An 18,768-nucleotide genomic window follows, 5' to 3' on the forward strand; every position below is an offset into this window, starting at 1 on the left:
ATATAGCGCCCTTAACACGATAAAACATCCCAAGGCACTTCACAGGAGCGTTATCACACAAAAGAAATTTGACACCGAGCCATATAAGGTGTTAGGGCAGATGACAAAAAGCTTGGTCGAAGAGGTAGGTTTTAAGGAGCGCCTTAAAGGAGAAAAGTAAAGTGGAGAGGCAGAGAGGTATCGGGAGGGAATTCCAGAGCTTAAGGCCCCAGGCAGCTGAAGGCACGGCCGCCAATGGTGGAGCAATTAAAATCGGGGATGTTCAAAAGGCCAGAATAGGCGGAGCGCAGAGGTCGAGGGGGATTATAGGACTGAAGGAGATTACAGAGATAGGGAGGGGGGCGAGGCCATGGAGGGATTTGAAAACAAGGATGAGAATTTTAAAATCGAGGTGTTGCTTAACCGGGAGCCAATGAAGGTCAGCAAGCACAGGGGAGATGGGTGAACGGGACTTGGTGCGAGTTAGGACACGGGCGGCAGAGTTTTGGATGGCCTCAAGTTTATGAAGGGTAGAATGTGGGAGGCCGGCCAGGCATGCGTTGGAATAGTCAAGGCTAGAGGTGATAAAGGCATGGAGGAGGGTCTTGGGTTCAGAAAATACCCTGAAACCATTTGGGAAACAATTAGATATTCTGATTTGGGGAGGTGAGGGGAGCTGCCGACTTTTTCTGAATGGGTGAATTAAGATGGGTGGAATAGATGGGATTATAGCAGTCTTGCGATTATTGCACTGATCTTACTTCACTGACCCAGGTTAAGGCCTGTACTGAGTGCGAAGTAACTTTGGTTGAGCTGACCATAGAACCAGTCAGAATTGGTAGTATTACACGGAATGTGATTACAGTGATCGATTTGTTCAGTTCCTCAGATAATCACTATAACCAACTGATGCAATGTGTATTTTGCTGGTGAGGAGTGCGGCACAGTGCTCACATATGCTTTAAAAACACAATTAGTCCCACTCCCCTGCCCTTTCCCCAGAGCCCTGCACATTTCTCCCCTTCAAGCATTTGACCAATTCCCTTTTGAAAGTTACTATTGAATCTGCTTCCACCGCCCTTTCAGGCCGAGCGTTCCAGGTCACAGCAACTCGCTGTGTAAAAACGTTTTTCTTCTGATTCTTTTGCCGTTTACCTTAAATCTGTGCCCTCTGGCTACCATTGGAAACAGTTTCTCTTTATTTACTCTGTCGAAACCCTTCATGATTTTGAACACCTCTATCAAATCTCCTCTTAATCTTCTCTGCTCGACGGAGAACAACCCCAGCTTCTCCAGTCTCTCCCTGTAACTGAAGTCGTTCATCCCTGCTATCGTTCTAGTAAATCTTCTCTGCACCCTCTCTAAAGCCTTCACATCCTTCCTAAAGTGCGGTGTCCAGAATTGGACACAATACTCCAGCTGGGGCCGAACCAGTGTTTTATAAATGTTCAGCATAGCTTCCTTGCTTTTTGCACTCTGTGCCTCTATTTATAAAGACAAGGATCCCATATGCTTTTTTAACAGACTTCTCAACGTGTCCTGCCACCTTCAAAGACAAAGAAGGTTTTAAGTGGTGGCCTGAGACAATTGAAAGGTAATTCTGGTGGAGACTCATACACAGCCTGCAAGTGCCATTGAGATCGAACTGTTGCTGCTCACTCTATGCATGTAGTGTAAAGTAGTCTAATTAGTTTTAACGCTGCGGGACAAAGTTAATTCAGTCTTTCACTAATAAATGGATTTTACAATTGTTAAAAATTAAGAAACGAATTCAGAATGATGATAAAAGTTTATGATCAGCTGCCTGTTACAAAACAACTAGGCAGGAATTATTTCACTTGGTAAGAAATTGAGAACTAACAGTTCTATAACTCCGATAGCAAAATACTGCGGATGCTGGAAATCCGAAATAACAACAGAAGACGCTGGAAAAACTCAGCAGGCCAGGCAACATCCGTGGAGAGAGAAAGAGAGTCAAGGTTTCAGGTCGAAACCCTTCTTCAGAACTGGAAACAAAGGCAGGAAAAAAGGCACTGAGTTCTATAACTCAGTGGCGGCTGGTGAACTTTCTAACAGGTGAGTCACAACTCTACAGGCCGAATCAAACCAGTGTGTTACCATGGCAACGGGCCTTTCCTGTGGGCCTCCCACCACCAAATTTATTATTATATATATATATGGATGTTATCTTTTTCTAACTGTCTTGTTCAGCAGTTGTTTACTTTTAAAGGATTGGGATTTAAAAAAAAATTAAACTAAGACATTGTAGAAACAAAGATCTAACTGGACGACCCGTTTTCTGCTCAGGATTGTCGAAAGTACAAGTGACCAATAATCCATCCTGGGAACTTTCCAGTGGGACTAGGGTTTGCCAAACCTTCCAGGATTGCCCAGGAATTAAAGATTAATCTCTAGGACGTTGCTGTGAGCAAACCCGGGAGAAGAATCACAGGAGCAGCAAAACATGGAGGGGGAGAAAATCGGTATCGCCCCGTTTGGGGCGCAATTATCGGCCGGGCGCAAAGTTTAGCGCCTGGCACTAATTATCACCTCCGACTGCAAACTTGGCTTCTATCGCCGCTGGAGGTGATTGGAGCGCTAAATCAGGCACTACACACCTGTCTTAAGGCGCTAACGCCGAAGAGCGAGGCGTTACCTCAGAACGCTGGAGAAGCTCATAGAAATATAGAAACATAGAAGATAGGAGCAGGAGTAGGCCATTCGGCCCCTCGAGCCTGCTCCACCATTCAATGCGATCATGGCTGATCATCCAATTTCAGTACCCTGTCCCTGCTTTCTCCCCATATCCCTTGATCCCTTTAGCCTTAAGAAATATATCCAACTCCTTCTTAAATATATTTAATGAATTGGCCTCTACTGCCTTCTGTGGTAGAGAATTCCACAGGTTCACCACTCGCTGGGTGAAGAAATTCCTCCTCATCTCTGTCTTAAATGGCCTACCCCTTATCCTTAGACTGTGACCCCTGGTTCTGGACTCCCCGACCATCGGGAACATCCTTCCTGCGTCTAGTCTGTCCAGTCCTTTCATAATTTTATAAGTTTCAATAAGATCCCCTCTCATTCTTCTAAACTCCAGCGAATACAAGCCCAATCGTCCCAATCTCTCCACATATGTCATTCCTGCCATCCCAGGTATCAGCCTGGTGAATCTTCGCTGAACTCCTTCCATGGCAAGAACATCCTTCCTCAGATAAGGTGACCAAAACTGCACACAATACTCAAGATGTGGTCTCACCAAGGCCCTGTACAACTGCAGCAAGACATCCTTGTTCCTGTACTCAAACCCTCTCGCTATGAAGGCCAACATACCATTTGCCTTCTTAACCGCCTGCTGCACCTGCATGCTTACTTTCAGCGACTGGTGCACAAGGACACCCAGGTCTCGTTGCACTTCCCCTTCTCCCAATCTATTGCCATTCAGATAATAATCTGCCTTCCTGTTTTTGCCACCAAAGTGGATAACCTCACATTTATCCACGTTATATTGCATCTGCCATGCTTTTGCCCAATCACCCAACCTATCCAAATCATCCTGGTGTTTCTCGGCATCCTCCTCACAGCACACACGCCCACCCAGCTTTGTGTCATCTGCAAATTTGGAGATATTACATCTAGTTCCCTTGTCTAGATCATTAATATATATTGTGAATAGCTGGGGTCCAAGGACCGATCCCTGCGGTACCCCACTAGTCACTGCCTGCCACTTGGAAAAAGACCAGTTTATTCCAACTCTTAGCTTTCTGTCTGCCAACCAGTTCTCTATCCAAGTCAACCTTGCCCCCAATCCCAAGTGCCTTAACTTTACACACTAATCTCTTATGCGGGACCTTATCAAAAGCCTTCTGAAAGTCTAAATACACCACATCCACTGGTTCTCCCTTATCTATTTTACCAGTTACATCCTCAAAAAATTCCAGTAGATTAGTCAAGCACGATTTACCTTTTGTAAATCCATGTTGACTTTGTCCAATCCTGCCACAGTTTTTCATGTGATGTCAGTCAGCAATAGAACACAGGCACACTGGCGCCGGCCAGTTCTTAAAGGGGAGGGTCGATCTTGCTCTCCATCCACACCCTGCTCATTGCAGCCTTGAATCTCGGCCTGGAGAGACCTGTACATCAAATCTGCTGGAAAGAACAATGGAGAGACCCAGGGAAAGAGCTCAGAGTGCAGCCCCCATAGTCTCTTCTAAATCGATGTATTGAAGATCAAATAAAAAAGAACCTGCAAAGTGCTGCTCAGTCACCCAAAACTCCTTCACACAGCTTTGAATCTCTCCAGAAGCCTCTCCCTCTCTCTCAGAATGCGTGGTGCAAATATGTCGACGACAAAAAAAGGCAGGAAGCGGCCGCTTTTAAATAGCGCTCCCCCAGTCCCTTCCCGACTGCAAAACGCTCCCCTCAACCTGTCGTTGCTAGCGGCAGGCAGAAAGGCAGGGGGCGCCACCGGGGCGTTGCACGCTCGACTGACGTCACCATCTGTGCGCGCAGGAGATCGTGGCGGTAGTGTTTAGCACCGCCGCAAAATGTCTGCTAAATTTCGCGAGTGCCGCAAACATCGCCACACCCGGGCGGTACTTGCTTAGCGCCCTCTTAAGGAGCTAACTGGAGGCGCAAGGCAACTGAATTTTCCCCCCAGAGTTCTTTACTGAATTTTCTTAGAACGCTTTTGTCTACTAGTTATAAAACTATTGGAGATGACGGGGTGGGGTGGGGGGGGGAAGCTGTTGGATTAACAGTCAAGAATCAGCCAATTGCGTACTGAAGAGCTTCTTCGCTTTCTGATTGGCCGTGGGAAGGAGGATGGACGTGTCGACGGACCAATGGCGGGAGCGTGGTGGGGCGGGGCAGTTGAAGGCAGGAGGTCATGCGATGGAACCTCCAGGAATACGTCCAATCAGAGTTGCCGACCCGAAGGCGGTCGCCCTCTCTCGGACTACCGTTTGTGTCGGGAAGATAAAAATCAGGGCTGAAAACAGGCAGCTTGCTGGCCAGCGGATCAAATTGAACCATGGAACCATTCGGCCCATCCCACTTGTGCCAGCTCTTTGAAAGAGCCATCCAACTAAAGTTTAAATTCAATTTTGAATTCCAGCGAGACATCCAAGAACTTTCCAGAAGGGCGTCCTCCCTCACCAGGCCGCAGCAAGACGGGAGAAGGAAGTGGAGCAGCCGAGCCGCTCACCGGCTGATTGTTAATGTTAATTGTTTCTAAATTTAAGTACCTGTAACTTTCTGGGGTGCGTGGGGGAGGGGGGTGTGGGGGTGGGGGGTGAGTCTGTGCAGGATTCTTCCTCACCTGAAGATTCACCCTCTGTAACAACTGTAAGAGATAGAGCAGGGAAAATGCAAGTGGGTGAATTATTTTATGCATTTTATCTATAATATTTTCAGTATTTTTGCCGTTAGAAATATTTATAAGATTAGGTATTGTACAATACAGTAATTATATTGATTATTTTTTATTTTAGTTATTCATTCGCAGGATGTGAGCATCACTGGCGAGGCCAGCATTTATTGCCCATCCCTAGTTGCCCTTGAGAAGGTGGTGGTGAGCCGCCTTCTTGAACCGCTGCAGTCCCGTGTGGTGAAGGTGCTCCCACAGTGCTGTTAGGGAGGGAGTTCCAGGATTTTGACCCAGCGACGATGAAGGAGCAGCGATATAATTCCAAGTCAGGACTTGGAGGGGAACTTGGAGGTGGTGGTGTTCCCATGCGCCTGCTGCCCTTGTCCTTCTAGGTGGTAGAGGTCACGGGTTTGGGAGGTGCTGTTGAATAATGTCACGAATATTGCTGAATAACCCTCACTTGGTGTGAATATGGGGGGCAAAACACAGCTGGTTGCACACCGGGTTGCTGCATTGATTACTGCAGCATACGGGGTGGGGTCAAGCTCCTCACGTACTAAGTTCCCTATTTCCCTAGTGTCAGCTGTGGCTCAGTGGGTCACCACTTGTAGTTGGAATTAGGTTGAAGGTTCAAGTCCCACGTTATGGAACTTGAAGCACAAATATCTAGGCAGTGCTGTCTTTTGGATGAGACGTTAAACCGAGGCCCCGTCTGCTCTCTCAGGTGGATGTAAAAGATCGCATGGCACTATTTCGAAGAAGAGCAGGAGGAGTTCTCCCCGGTGTCCTGGCCAATATTTATCCCTCAATCAACATAACAAAAAACAGATCATATTCACATTGCTGTTTGTGGGAGCTTGCTGTGCGCAAATTGGCTGACGCATTTCCCACATTACAACAGTGGCTATACTTCAAAAAAGTACTTCATTGGCTGTAAAGCGCTTTGAGACATCCGGTGGTCGTGAAAGGCGCTGTAGAAATGGAAGTCTTTCTTTCTTTTCAGTAGGATCCAGCTGTGTGGTAATTAAAAAGTTTTCCCAAATTAAAGGCAGAAAATCAGAAAAAAGGATTAACTTCACAAGTCAAGCTGATGTTAGCCTTTGTGTTGGATGGGGAGATCCAATATGGGGGGCGGGGGACAGCTCGAAACACAGAGGCAACAAAACAAAATAAGTAGATAATGGAAAATGCAGTTATTGTTGTGGAGAGTGGTCATAAGTTTTATGTCAGCATGTGTTGCATCTTAGCTGGGAGTTATATTGAAAAGGGATCTATAAGTAATGGCTCAAGGCATATCCTTTTCCCAGTTCTCATTAGCAGTTCATAATTCCATTTTAATATGTAGGGCACATTAAAAAAAATATAATAAAAATCATCGCTTCAAGCCTCATGGCTGATGAAACTGTTAATTCTATCATTTCATTAAAGGTTTTTTTTTTGCCTGGCAGGTTAAATGTAGGTGGTGAACAAATATGTACATAGTTAGATGAGCAAAGCAATATAATACGAAAGTAAGAAGCAGGCACCGGAACTTTTAGTTTCGACAAGGGGTCGTAAAACGGGTAATATCGGACCGGCTGTCCGTTATACAACCCGCCCAATATTCTTCGTCATTGACGTCGACGGCCTAGGGTTTCCCGCTGGGGCCATATTGCGAATGCAAGGCATAAGAAAGACCAGGGATCATCTAGCGGAAAATTGACGCCAGGTTTACAGGAAAACTGATTTGAATGCGCCACAGCGAGTTGTACTGATGAATGGCACAGTCAATGGCCAATATACGGATTGAGTTTTAGGGACTCTAAGGGAATCAAGGGATATGGGGATCGGGCGGCAAAGTGGAGTTGAGGTCGAAGATCAGCCATGATCTTATTAAATGGCGGAGCAGGCTTGAGGGGCCGAATGGCCGACTCCTGCTCCTATTTCTTATGTTCTTATGGAAGAGAACTGATAACGCCCATCTTCATTTTTCTTCACACAGACTTGATTTTCTTTTTTAAATGACGAATGCAGATTTATATCGATGAGGAGCCAAGTTTACATTGGAAGTTGAACGGAAGAAAAAAGCTTCTTTGTTTTGTAATTTTCATTAAGCTGCTTCACTTCAAACAATTATAGAATAAATATGAAAGTGATGATGTTATTAGTGCTGCATTTCCTCTGTTTGATTTTATTTTTTATTCGTTTATGGGATGTTGGCGTTGCTTGCAAGGCCGGCATATATTGCCCATCCCTAATTGCCATTGAGAAGGTGGTGGTGAGCTGCCTTCTTGAACCGCTGCTGTCCGTGTGGTGAAGGTGCTCCCACAGTGCTGTTAGGGAGGGAGTTCCAGGATTTTGACCCAGCGACGATGAAGGAACGGCCGATATATTTCCAAGTCAGGATGGTGTGTGACTTGAAGGGAAACTTGGAGGTGGTGGTGTTCCCATGCGCTTGCTGCCCTTGTCCTTCTAGGTGGAAGAGGTCGCGGGTTTGGGAGGTGCTGCCAAAGAAGCCTTGGCGAGTTGCTGCAGTGCATCTTGTAGATGGTACACACTGCAGCCCCGGTACGCCGGTGGTATTATGTCCGTGAATGATTGAGACACGGACAGCAGAGTTAAACAAAACACGTCTTTACTGGTGGAAGTCCATAGTGAAACTAAAAACACAGAGGCTCAATAGCGCCTTTTATACAGGGGTGGTCACTGCCGGTACTGCAGTCTGAGACCAGTTATTCTCTTAAAGGTACATACACTACAATTCCTCCCCTTTTAGATATACAGTACATAACATTCATTTAACAACTAAATGATAACTAGTTACAATCACAATCACGGTTGCTAGATACATTGGTTAAGTTTAAGCAATTATAAGTTCAGTCTTTGAGGAGGCTTCCTGATTCTGTCTGGATAACGCCTCTTTGGGGTATCAGGTTCTTCTGGCAATGTTGAGTCGGGATCAATGTCGTTGTGTGGTTCATCTGCTTCCAATATTACCGGTTCTGCGGTAGCTGCAATTGGAACGTCGATTTCATTACCAGGTGTATCAGATCGCGGTGTGGAGTTGACGTTTTCCCGTGACTCTAGAATCTGGTCAGCATGGCGTCTTACAATGCTCTCCCCAACGTCCACGGTATACATGAGAGGTCCTTGTCGTGTACAAATCATTCCTGGCTGCCATTTCTCAGTGCGGTAGTCCCGGGCCAAAACTGGTTGACCTATCTTAAAACTCCTGGTCGGCCTTTCATTCATATTCTGAAACTGCCTGTTCTCCACATCTCTTCGGACGTTTGGCTTAACCAAATCCAAGCGGCATCGTAGTCTTCGATTGAAGAACATCATGGCTGGAGTTTGGTTGGTAACCGCATGTGTCACATTCCGGTAGGCAAAGAAGAAGTTGTCCACCTTGTGTTGTAGGGGAATACCTTCATTACACATTGCCTTGATAGCCTTCTTGAATGTTTGGACAAACCTCTCGGCCAATCCATTAGTGGCTGGATGATATGGGGCAGATGTGTAATGCTTAACACCATTGTTCTTTAAGAACCTCCGGAACTCTTCAGGCACAAACTGTGGTCCATTGTCAGAGCAAATCTGTTCAGGCAGCCCATTCCTGGCGAATATGGTTCGTAAAACTGTGATAGTTTTTTCCGTGGTGGTTGAGGTCATTTTTATTACCTCTGGCCACTTTGAATGTGCACACACCGCAATTAAAAACATCGAGTCCATGAAGGGACCAGCAAAATCAATGTGCACCCTTTGCCATGGAGATGAGGGCCATTCCCATGGATGCAGAGGAGCTTGTGGTGGGGCGTTTTGGACCTCCTGGCATCCTGCACAGCTCTTGGTCATCTCTTCGATTTCTCTATTGATTCCCGGCCACCACACAAACGCTCTGGCTAAGCTCTTCATTTTTATCCCACCCAGATGACCCTCATGAAGCTCATTGAGCACTCTATCCGTCAACTTAGGTGGAATTACTACTCTGGATCCACACATCAAGGTTCCTCTGCACACTGACAGCTGTTCTCTTCTCGGCGAGAATGCTGGCAGCAGTGGTTCGCCATGTGCTGGCCATCCCTTCACCGTTAAATCATAGACCCGTGATAGTGTCGGGTCATTCCGTGTTTCCTTTTCTATGTTTGCATTCGTCACAGGGAGACATTCGACTATGGTCGAGTGGAATAACTCCATTGGATCCACTGCAAGGTCTTCTTCTTCCACCGTCGGCAATGGTAGACGTGACAATCCATCAGCATTTCCATGCCGTTTAGTTCCTTTGTATTCGATGTCATATTGGTGTGGCCCTAGGAAAAGGGACCATCTCTGCAGCCGTTGTGCTGTCATTATCGGTACGCCCTTCTGAGGGTTGAAAATGGAGACAAGAGGTTGATGATCGGTTAGTAAAGTAAATTTTTGACCATGCAGGTAGTGATTGAACTTCTTCACCCCCCACACTAGGCTGAGGGCCTCTCTGTCAATCTGGGCGTAGTTACGCTCGGCAGAAGTTAACGAGCGTGACGCAAAAGCTATCGGCCTCTCTAAACCATCAAGGAATTTAAGAGACAGTACCGCCCCAATGCCGTAGGGAGACGCATCACACGCCAGCCTGATTGGCAGTGCTGGGTTGTAGTGAGCCAATACTTCCCTTGAAGTGATTAAGTCCTTACTCTTCTGAAAAGCACGCTTACAATCATCGCTCCATTTCCATGCTACCCCCATTCGTAGCAGGGCGTTCAGTGGGTGCAGAATTGTCGACAAATTCGGCAAAAACTTATGATAGTAATTCACCAATCCGAGGAATGACCTCAGTTGCGACACATTTTCCCACGCTGGGGCCTTAACAACCGCTTCAATTTTGTCAGGGGACTTATGTAACCCCTCTTCATCAATCACGTGGCCACAATACGATATCTGTTTCTTAAAAAATTCGCACTTGGGGCGGTTGGCTCGCAGCCCATGTTCCCGTAGTCTAGTGAGCACCTGTTCTAGGTTGTTAAAGTGTTCACTGTCATCTTCACCTGTTACAAGGATGTCGTCCAAGTAACACTGAGTCCCCGGAATCCCTTGCAGGACTTGTTCCATCGCTCTTTGCCATATCGCCGGAGCCGATGCTACTCCGAATACCAATCGATGATACCTTTGTGAGTGTTTAACGTGAGATACTTCCTAGAGGACTCCTCAACCTCGATAAGGTTCCACACAAAAGATTATCATGCAAAATTAAGGCTCATGGGATTGGGGGCAAAGTATTAACGTGGATAGAGAACTGGCTGGCGGATAGAAAACAGAGAGTTGGAATAAACGGCTCGTTTTCGGAGTGGCAGGCAGTGACCAGCGGGGTGCCGCAAGGATCTGTCCTGGGACCCCAGCTGTTCACAATATATATAAATGATCTGGATCAGGGAATTGGATGCAATATTTCCAAATTCGCTGACGACACTAAACTAGGAGGAGGGGTGGGCTCTGATGAGGATGTCAGGAGGCTACAGTGTGATTTGGACAGGTTGGGGGAATGGGCGGATACGTGGCAGATGCACTATAATGTGGATAAATGCGAGGTTATCCACTTTGGGGGTAAAAACAGGAGGGTAGATTATTATCTAAATGGCAATAGATTGGGAGATGGGGAAGTGCAGAGGGACCTGGGTGTTCTTGTGCACCAGTCACTGAAGGAGAGCATGCAGGTGCAACAGGCGATTAAGAAGGCAAATGGTATGTTGGCCTTCATATCAAGGGGGTTCGAGTATAGGAATAGGGATACCTTACTACAGCTGTACAAGGTGCTGGTGAGACCGCATCTGGAGTATTGTGTACAGTTTTGGTCGCCCCATCTGCGGAAGGATGTTCTTGCCATGGAAAGAGTGCAACGGCGATTCACCAGGCTGATACCTGGAATGGCGGGAATGACCTACGAAGAGAGATTAAATAGTTTGGGCTTGTACTCACTGGAGTTTAGAAGATTGAGAGGGGATCTCATCGAAACATATAAAATTATGGCAGGCCTGGACAGGCTGAATTCAGAGAGAATGTTTCCAATGGCCGGGGAGCACAGAACCAGGGGCCACAGTCTAAAAATAGCGGGCAAATCATTTAAAACAGAGATGAGGAAGAATTTCTTCACTCAAAGAGTGGTGAGCCTGTGGAATTCCCTGCCACAGAGGGCTGTGAAGGCTAATTCAATAAATATTTTCAAGAGAGAATTGGATATATTTCTGAAGGCTAAGGGGATTAAGGGTTACGGAGAAAAGGCGGGGACGGGGTACTGAACTGGTAAGATCAGCTATGATCTCAGACGAAGATCAGCCATGATCTCATTGAATGGCGGAGCAGGCTCGAAGGGCCGAATGGCCTACTCCTGTTCCTATCTCTATGTATCTATGTATATGTATCTGCAAATATGCTTGTGCTAGGTCAATTTTTGTAAAACGCTTCCCTCCAGACAGTGAGGCGAATATGTCTTCTACCCTTGGAAGAGGATATTGTACTGTGTGAAGGACCGGGTTCACCACCACCTTGAAATCCCCACAGATGCAAATCTTCCTTGGCTCCCCGGACTTATTGCTTAACGTTTTCTTCATGACAGGAAAGATGGGTGTCACCCACTCGCTCCAGTGGACCTTAGACAACACGCCCGCCTTCTCCAGATTCTCCAGCTCTGCCTCGATGGCTGGGCGAATTGCATATGGTACCGGTCTTGCTTTGAAAAACTTGGGAACTGCATTCTCTTCTACTTTTATCGAGGCGGTTACGCCTTTAAGCGTGCCCAGTTCTTGTTGAAATACCTCTTTGGCATTAGCTAAGATTGTTGCCAATCATCCAGGAGTGACGTCTTCATGTTTTTTACCGTCCACCGTCATTGCATGAATGGAGTGCCAATCTAAATTTATCTTCCTGATCCATTCCCGTCCCAATAACGGTGGTCCACCATTTGGCAGTATGTAGAGATACAATTTCCGTATTTTCTTGCCGTTGTATTCGACAGGCACCCTTATTTTTCCTCTGGGGTATACTTTTTGCCCCGTATACGTCGTCAAGACGATGGATGTCTCTCTCAAGGGTATGTGTGAAAATAGCCGCTCGTAGTCTCGTCGATTCATGACGGTTAGCGCTGATCCTGTATCCAATTCCATTTTAACTTAGGACCCTGCTATCGTGAGGGTGACCCAAATGGTTCGGTGATCCTCTTTTGCGATTACATTGTGAAGTTTGAGACAGCTTAGTCTCCTGTTCCCGGATTCACTATCACTCATCTGGTCTTTGGAACTACTGTCCGTTATCTTTTGTACTTTCTTGTACAGTTCCTTAGTAGCCTTTTTGTTGTCGCTGGTCTTCTTCCCAGACCTGCAAACTCGTGCAATGTGTCCCATCTTTCCGCATTGCCTGCATATTTTGTCTTTGGACCAGCAGTCCTTCTGGTCATGGTTAGTTCTGCCGCAGCGATAACATTTTGCAAATCCCCATGTCATTTCGTGGGTGCCGTATTCCTGTGGTTTTTGTTGAATTTCTGCAGCTCCCCTGGCTGCTGCTTCATACGATACTGCCACGCTGAAAGCCTTATCTAGCGTCAGCTCTTTCTCTGAGAGTAACTTCTTCTGTGTTCCTTCACTCAGGAGTCCACAGACAAATTTGTCCCGTAGGGTATCTGCCAGTCCTGCTCCAAACTGGCAGTGCTTTGATAGCTTGCGTAGTTCCGTAAGATACTCAGCATTGCTCTCATCTTTGTGCTGAGTTCTCCTGTGGAATTTAAATCTTTCTGCTATCAACGGCGGTGCAGGGGTTAAGTGTTCCTGTAGGACAGCAACAATTTCGTTAAAACTCTTCGCCTTCGGTTTGGCTGGAGTAATCAGGTCCCGCAATAGGCCGTACGTTCTAGCGCCCATTAAGTTTAGCAATATCGATGCCTTTTTCCCCTCCGCTATTTCGTTTGCCTCGAAATATACCTCGACTCTTTCCACATACGTGGTCCAGTCCTCTATTGTATTATCAAAGGCAGTGATACAGCCAGTCTTCGGCATCTTGCAAATCTAAAATGGCGCCTCCCGCGCTTTGCCTTCTTCCCCGATTTAACAAAATGGTGCCTCCTGTGCTTTGCCTTCTTCCCCGCTGATTAAGACGGCGCCTCCCGCGCTTTGCCTTCTTCCCCGCTGTTGTTAGCGCTGCTTTCCACGGTTTCTTGTGTGTTTAATATATTTTTTTCTTGTTATTTTCCCGTCGTGAAACAACCCTGTGGGACACTTTCCTCCCTCTTCGCGGGTCTATACGCAGCCCGGCTTCGTAGCACCGGCCGCACCCTGTGTGCTCCACCCTCTCTCTCTCTTCTTCCCGACAACGCTGCTCGGCCCCGTTGCAAACCACCCGCTCGAGTTCGCGACCGCCGCAGCCCAGGAAGGATCAGTGCACTACCTGCCACCAGCCCGATTGGCTGAAGCACCGTCGACAGGAACCAGGCCCCGCATCCGACAGCTTCTCCAGCAATCTTCAACTCTGCAACACAGGGCGGATGCCCACGGTCGACGCCCGTTTCTACTGCCTCTTACTTTCTTTTCTTCCTGGCCTCGACCTCTGCTCACTTCGCTGTAGGAACGGATCCCAGGAGGTGGTGCAGACTGTAGGTAGGTTCGTATCTGCTCATCGCCAGTATTATGTCCGTGAATGATTGAGACACGGACAGCAGAGTTAAACAAAACACGTCTTTACTGGTGGAAGTCCATAGTGAAACTAAAAACACAGAGGCTCAATAGCGCCTTTTATACAGGGGTGGTCACTGCCGGTACTGCAGTCTGAGACCAGTTATTTTCTTAAAGGTACATACACAACAGGTGGTGGAGGGAGTGAATGTTTAAGGTGGTGGAAGGGGTGCCAATCAAGCGGGCTGCTTTGTCCTGGATGGTGTCGAGCTACTTGAGTGTTGTTGGAGCTGCACTCATCCAGGCAAGTGAAGAGCATTCCATCACACTCCTTACTTGTGCCTTGTAGATGGTGGAAAGGCTTTGGGGAGTCAGGAGGTGAGATGTTCGCCACAGAATACCCAGCCTCTGACCTGCTCTTGTTGCCACAGTATTTGCGTGGCTGATCCAGTTAAGTTTCTGGTCAATGGTGACTCCCAGGATATTGATGGTGGGGGATTTGGCGATGGTAATGTCGTTGAATGTCAAGGGGTGGTGGTAGGACCCTCGCTTGTTGGAGATAGTCATTGCCTGGCACTTGTGTGGCGCAAGTTTCCATTAAGCAATTGGATGTTTCATTTGAGTTGTAAAGCCTATTGAACTTTTTTTTTAATAAAGCAATTTTATACAAAAACAACCATTAAATGATCTTCTCTGAAGTTACTTTTAGCTTGAACTTTGAAACTCGATGTCATGAGGGAAGATTGGAGAGAAACTGGAGAAAGATTTGAGTTCAGGGCTAGGGCAGGGAAGAAACTTAGAGCAAGTTTGGCCCGGTGGGCTAGGGGAAGGAAGGGAAGTGGCAGAGGCAGTTGAACGGATGGTCTCAATCTTAGAGACAAAGTAGTCCATGAGCTCTTCACAGTTGTTGTCAGAGGTGAGGGTGGAGGAGACAGGGGAGAGGGGTTTAAGAAGATGGTTAGCAGTGGAGAATAGAAGCCGGGGTTTATCTTTGCATTCCAGAATGATTCTGGAATAGTGAGCAGTTTTGGCAGACAAGAGCAGGACCCGATAATGCTTTATGTGGTCCAGCCAGATCTGGCGGTGAATGGCTAAACCAGTTGTCCGCCATATCCGTTAAAGTCTGCGTCCCTTGGACTTAAGGGAGTGAAGGTGAGGGCCATATCAGGGGGAACGACCAAGGTGAGAGAGGGTAATTGTTTTAATAGGGACTAGGGGTATCAAAGGTGAAGGTGAGAGTGTGGTTGAGCAGATCGGTAGCTGCAGAAACATCGTGGTGAATGGAAGGCCAAAGGCTGGACAGTTGGGATTTCATAAGTGCAGTTGTGAGAGAGTTGGGAGAGAGTTTTTTCCAGGGGCGGACTCTGAAGGAAGTTGGGTTGTTGGGGTGGGGGGGCGGATGGAAGGGCAATGTGGGTGGAAAGCGATACGAGGATGTGGTCAGAGATGGCCTTATCTGCGATTGACACCCCTTCATACTACTCCTGGAAAATGGGGATGGAGGATAAAATCTGTAGAAGTTTCTTTTAATTCAGAGAATGTATGCTTATTCAGACTTATCCAGAGCATCTGGATTCAGACAGATCACCATGGCAACATTATCTGTTACTCTATGACTAGTATATACTAATAAGTGACATTCAAGTAAAGGTCAATTAGCCAAGACATCCACTTGGCCAAGAAATATTTCTATTGGGAGACTCAGAAAGCAGGAAAATGAAGCTCAGTATGGCAAGCTTTTCATGTATATCCAGAAAATGTGGTCTCCTTTTCCCAATTACGCCCGCAGGATGTGTGCAGTACGGACGGGTTGCAGAGAAACTTTTCTTCACAGAATTAAAGCATTATAAGTCCATAGGAGGAGCAAAACCCAAAGTGGCAACAGTCAAAAAGTTGAATGGTATTTGTGTCTCTATGGTGTCTAAAATTCCTAACCAATAATTTGATTAGAGTGGCCCATGTGGTTGGAGGGCCAGCGCCATAATATAGAAGCATGCTATCAATTCAGTGGCGGCAGAATAGCTCTGTAGGGCTATCCAACCCTGTCAGATCGTACATCGAGGCCTAGAAATTGGGTTGGGGCGCCAAAGTGGCGCAAAAGTCGCCTGAGCGCAGGATTTAGCGCAGCGATCGGAGTGATACCGATCGCCAGAAATTCAGTTTCAGTGCCGCTCGAGGGACACGGGGCGAGGCTCGAGGCGCTCCGCGTCCCTCTTAGGGTGCTGAAACTGATTATCGCAGCGCACCGTGCCGCAGCGCCACATGCTGCGGCACGGCACGCTGCGGTACTGCAGGCCTTCCTCCCACTGTTAAGGGGGAGGTGCCTGCAACAGCGCGATCCCCGCTCGCGAGTGCCGGCAAATGAGCCCGGAACCAAGGAGAAGTGCCGGGCTCTCGGGAAACAGCCAGCAATGCCGCGGGGGGGGGGGCGGTTAGGAGGCCGGGGACGGAGGTGCTGGCAGGCGGCCGCCAAAAAAGCGGCCTCCCCGCACCTCCACCTTAACTTGCGCTGCTGCCGGCACAGTAAGGCCCCGTGAACCGGGCGCGGGTAGCGAACGGCGCAACTGCGCCGTTCGCTTCCAAATATCGCGAACGGGGCATGAATGGGGTGCTGCGCACACCGATGACGTCATCGGTGGCGGCGCAGCGCAAATGCCTAACGCCACCATTAGCGCCCCTACTGAACATCGCGGGAGACGCAGCCAGTGGCGCTACAGCCACTGACTGCCTCTTTAGGCGCTAACAGGTGGCGCTACTCACCCAATTTCTCCCCCCATGAGTTTAAATTGGATTGCATGGGATTACATAGAATGTACAGCACAGAAACAGGCCATTCGGCCCAACCAGTCCATGCCGGCAACTGGTTGGGCCGAACCAGTCCATGCCAGTCCATCCTCATCTAACTCTATCAGCATAACCTTCTGTTCCCTTCTCCCTCATATACTTATCTAGCCTCCCCTTAAATGCATCTATACTATTCGCTTCAACCACTCCCTGTGGTAGCGAGTTCCACATTCTCACCACTCTCCGGGTAAAGACATTTCTTCTGAATTCTTGTAATAGCACAACTTGCATCTGAACACAAAATTCTGACAGGACTGGACAGATTAGATGCAGGAAGGATGTTCCCGATGGTCGGGGAGTCCAGAACCAGGGTCACAGTCTAAGGATAAGGAGTAAGCCATTTAGGACAGAGATGAGGAGGAATTTCTCCACCCAGAGAGTGGTGAACCTGTGGAATTCTCTACCACAGAAGGCAGTAGAAGCCAATTCATTAAATATATTCAAGAAGGAGTTGGATATATTTCTTAAGGCTAAAGGGATCAAGGGATATGGGGAGAAGGCAGGGACAGGGTACTGAATTTGGATGATCAGCCATGATCGCATTGAATGGTGGAGCAGGCTCGAGGGGCCGAATGGCCTACCCCTGCTCCTATCTTCTATGTTTCTATGTTTCTAAAAGTTTTTTGTCTTACGTCAAATCTGAGTGTTCAGTTTCAAACCAGAACGGGTCCATTCAGATATTCAATTTGTTTTGATCTATTCCCTTTGACTAAGTTACAATATTTTCCTCAATTATGTTGAGCGAACTAATTGTTAGCTATTCCGGTATCCTAGAGTAGGCTCAGGGATGCTGCGATTATACAAAAACACGTACATAACGTGGACATGGGTAATTTGAAACAGAAGGAGTAAGCCATTTTATGCAGAGGCTGGTGAATAAGTGGAACAGACTGCCCACGTAGGCAGTGGAGATGAACAGTGATGGAAAATTCAGGCGGGGACTGAATAAATCTTTGGCAGGGAGAATGATTGAGAATAAGAGGTAGGGTAGGTGTTTTTATAAATCTCATCATCATCAAGAAACTACTCATGAAAGAACGCTGGACGGCCAGCTGGTGGCGCCGTCCATGGAGTATAAATACTCGGGCGTGGGCTCAGCTTGCCCAGGGACATTTTGTAAGACAAGGAACTAGTGAAGTACAACTAGACCTCCATGTTCTGAGACAAACCACTCAAACCAAGTGCGTAGTGAGTTTTATTACATCGGGTGTGGTATCTTTCAACCTTTGAGGCAGGCCAGGTGGACTATAATGGTTCATCCTCGAGCATTGTTTTGAAGTTAGTATGAGGAATATTTCAACCTTTGGGACTGGTCAGATGGACGGTAATGGAGTTTTCCAGTCTTATGCTCCTACAATGGCAATCTCTTGTATTTAGTCTAAGGAGAGACTTGGTGCGCAATGGGTTAGATTACAGTCCTAGGGGAAAAATTCAGTATCGCCCCGTTTGGGGCGCCATTATCGGCCGTGCGCAAAGTTTAGCGCCTGCCGCTAATTATCGCCTCCGACTGCAAACTTGGCTTCTATCGCCCCTGGAGGTGATTGGAGCGCTAAATCAGGCGCTTCACACCTGTCTTAAGGTGCAAAGGCCGAGGAGTGAGGCGTTACCTCAGAGCGCTGGCGAAGCAAGGAAGGGCAAATCAAAGTGAGCCTGCAAAGTGCTGCTCAGTACCCAAAACTTCTTTGCACAGCGCTGAATCTCTCCAGAAGTCTCTCTCTCTCTCTCTCAGAATGCGTGGTGCAAAAATGTCACCAACAAAAAAAGGCAGGAAGCGGTCGCCTTTAAATAGCGCTCCCCCAGTCCCTTTCTGACTGCAAAACGCTCCCCTCAACCTGTCGTTGCTAGCGGCAGGCGGTAAGGCAGGGGGCACCACTCAATATCCGGTCTGGGGTGCTACCGGGGCGTTGCACTCTCGACTGACATCACAATCTGCCGGCGCAGGAGATCGAGGCGGTAGTGTTTAGCGCC

The sequence above is a fragment of the Somniosus microcephalus genome, chromosome 5 (assembly GCF_052327205.1).
Source record: "Somniosus microcephalus isolate GS21.2 chromosome 5, FLI_Smic_1.0, whole genome shotgun sequence".
Classification (NCBI taxonomy): Eukaryota; Metazoa; Chordata; class Chondrichthyes; order Squaliformes; family Somniosidae; genus Somniosus; species Somniosus microcephalus.